Genomic DNA, 3,534 nt, shown 5'->3' on the forward strand with positions numbered 1-3,534 from the left:
AGCCGCCGCGTTTAGCTCCCCTTCCTTTCCCACCCCTCCGCCGCCGCCAGAGGAGCCCATCGTCGCGCCCGCCAGCTCTGATGAAGGTGGCGGCGGGGATCTCGGCGGCTCCACCCCGTGTGGAGGGCCTCGGCTTCCAGGGCGGCGGCCCCGTGCGGCCGGCGGCGGCGGCGAGTGCAGGTGGGCTGCCTCCCTGGCCGTGCGGGCGGCGCGGAGGCGGCGGACGTCGGCTGCTGCGGTGACCCCTCGCTGGTTGATACGTCCATTTTGCATCATGCTTTTATATCAATATTTATTACATTATGGGCTGTTACTACACATTATATCTCAATACTTATGGCTATTCTTTCTTATTTTACAAGGTTTACCATGAAGAGGGGGAATGCCGCCAGTTGGAATTCTGGCCAACGATCCTCTCATCGGGAGGGGGTCAATCTCCATCAACATCTTCACCAGCACCATCTCCTCTTAAAACCCTAGTTCATCTCTTGTATCCAATCTTGTATCAAAACCACAAATTGGTACCTGTGGGTTGCTAGTAGTGTTCATTACTCCTTGTAGTTGATGCTAATTGGTTTACTTGGTGGAAGATCATATGTTCAGATCATTTATGCATATTATTACTCCTCTGATTATGAACATGAATATGATTTGTGAGTAGTTACGTTTGTTCCTGAGGACATGGGTGAAGTCTTGCTATTAGTAGTCATGTGAATTTGGTATTCGTTCGATATTTTGATGAGATGTATGTTGTCTTTTCCTCTAGTGATGTCATGTGAACATCGACTACATGACACTTCATCATTATTTGGGCCTAGAGGAAGGCATGGGGAAGTAATAAGTAGATGATGGGTTGCTAGAGTGACAGAAGCTTAAACCCTAGTTTATGCGTTGCTTCGTTAGGGGCTGTTATGGATCCATATTTCTAATGTTGTGGTTAGGTTTATCTTAATACTTCTTTTGTAGTTGCGGATGCTTGCAATAGGGGTTAATCATAAGTGGGATGCTTGTCCAAGTTAGGGCAGTACCCAAGTTCCGGTCCACCCACATATCAAATTATCAAAGTACCGAACGCGAATCTTATGAACGTGATGAAAACTAGCTTGACGATAATTCCCAATGTGTCCTCAGGAGCTCCTTTATTATTATTAGAAATTGTCCAGGCTTAGCCTTTGCTACAGAAAGGATTGGGCCACCTTGCTGCACTTTATTTACTTTATTTACTTTTTGCTCATTACTATTTATCTTATCACAAAACTATCTATTACCTACAATTTCAGTGCTTGCAGAGAAAACCTTACTGAAAACCGCTTATCATTTCCTTGTGCTCCTCGTTGGGTTCGACACTCTTACTTATCGAAAGGACTACGATAGATCCCTACACTTGTGGGTCATCAAGACTCTTTTCTGGCGCCGTTGCCGGGGAGTGTAGCACTTTTGGTGAGTGGAACTTGGTAAGGAAACATTTATTTATTGTGCTGAAATTTTCTGTTACTTGTCACTATGGAAACTAATCCTTTGAGGGGCTTGTTTGGGGTATCTTCACCCCAACTAGAAGAGCATAGAGTTGCTCCTCAACCTACTGAACTTTATGAAAATATTTACTTTGAGATTCCTTCGGGTATGATAGAGAAACTGCTAGCTAATCCATTTGCAGGAGATGGAACATTGCATCCCGATTTACACCTTATCTTTGTGGATGAAGTTTGTGGATTATTTAAGTTTGCAGGTATTCCCGATGATGTTGTCAAAAGGAAGGTCTTCCCTTTATCTTTGAAAGGAGATGCATTGACATGGTACAGGCTATGTGATAATACGAGATCTTGGAATTATAAGCGATTGAAGTTGGAATTTCACCAGAAGTTCTATCCTATGCATCTTGTTCATCGTGATCGTAATTACATATATAATTTTTGGCCTCGCAAAGGAGAAAGCATCGCTCAAGCTTGGGGGAGGCTTAAGTCAATGTTATATTCATGCCCCAATCATGAGCTCTCTAGGGAAATGATTATTCAGAATTTTTATGCTCGACTTTCTCTTGATAATCGCAACCTGCTCGATACTTCCTGTGCTGGTTCTTATATGCTGAAGATTATTGATTTCAAATGGGACTTACTGGAAAGAATTGAACGCAACTCTGAAGATTAGGGTTCCAACGATGGTAAGAAGTCAGGTATGACACTTAAGTTCGATTGTGTTAAATCTTTTATGGATACCGATGCTTTTCATGGATTTAGCGCTAAGTATGGACTTGACTCTGAGATAGTAGCTACTTTTTGTGAATCTTTTGCTACTCACATTGATCTCCCTAAAGAGAAGTGGTTTAAATACAGTCCTCCTATAGAAGTGAAAGTAGTTGCACCTATTACAGTCGAAGAAAAGACTATTACCTATAGTGATCCTATTGTTCCTACTGCTTATGTTGAAAACCCTCCTTTTCCTGTTAGGATAAAGGATCATGCTAAGGCTTCGACTGTTGTTAGTAAGAGTAATACTAGGACTTATACACCTCCTGAGGAAATTAATGTTGAACCTAGTATTGCTATGGTTAAAGATCTCTTAGATGAGGACTTAGATGGGCATGTTATTTCTTTCTTGGGCGAGACTGCTAATATTGCTAGACCTGATACTAAGACACGTAGACCTGTCGTAGGCATGTCTGTTATTTCTGTTAAAATAGGAGATCATTGTTATCATGGCTTATGTGATATGGGTGCTAGTGCTAGTGCGATACCTTATGATCTTTATAAAGAAATTATGCACGACATTGCACCAGTTGAATTAGAAGACATTGATGTTACTATTAAGCTTGCTAATAGGGATACCATTAAACCTATTGGGATTGTTAGAGATGTTGAAGTTTTGTGTGGGAAGGTTAAATACCCTCCTGATTTCCTTGTTCTTGGTTCCCCACAAGATGGATTTTGTCCCATTATTTTTGGTAGACCCTTCTTGAATACTGCTAGTGCTAAGATTAATTGTGAAAAGAATATTGTCACTGTTGGCATAGATGGTATGTCTCATGAGTTTAATTTCGCTAAGTTTAGTAGACATCCTCGTGAAAGGGAACCACCTAGCAAGGATGAGATTATTGGTCTTGCTTCCATTGCTGTTCCTCCAACTGATCCGTTAGAACAATATTTGCTAGACCATGAAAACGATATGTTTATGAAGGAAAGGAAAGAAATAGATGAAGTGTTCCTTAAACAGGAACCTATGCTGAAACATAACCTTCCCGTTGAAATTCTTGGGGATCCCCCTCCACCCAAGGGTGATCCCGTGTTTGAACTCAAACCATTACCTGATAATCTTAATAATGCTTATCTTGATGAAAAAGAAATATATCCTATTATTATTAGTGCTAACCTTTCAGAGAAAGAAGAAGAAAGATTATTGAAAACTCTGAAGAAGCACCGAGCAGCTATTGGATATACTCTGGATGATCTTAAGGGCATTAGTCCCACATTATGTCAACACAAGATTTCAGTGGAGAAAGATGCCAAACCAGTTAGAGATCCTCAAAGACGATTAAAT

The sequence above is a fragment of the Triticum dicoccoides genome, chromosome 4A, assembly GCF_002162155.2.
Source record: "Triticum dicoccoides isolate Atlit2015 ecotype Zavitan chromosome 4A, WEW_v2.0, whole genome shotgun sequence".
Taxonomy (NCBI): domain Eukaryota; kingdom Viridiplantae; phylum Streptophyta; class Magnoliopsida; order Poales; family Poaceae; genus Triticum; species Triticum dicoccoides.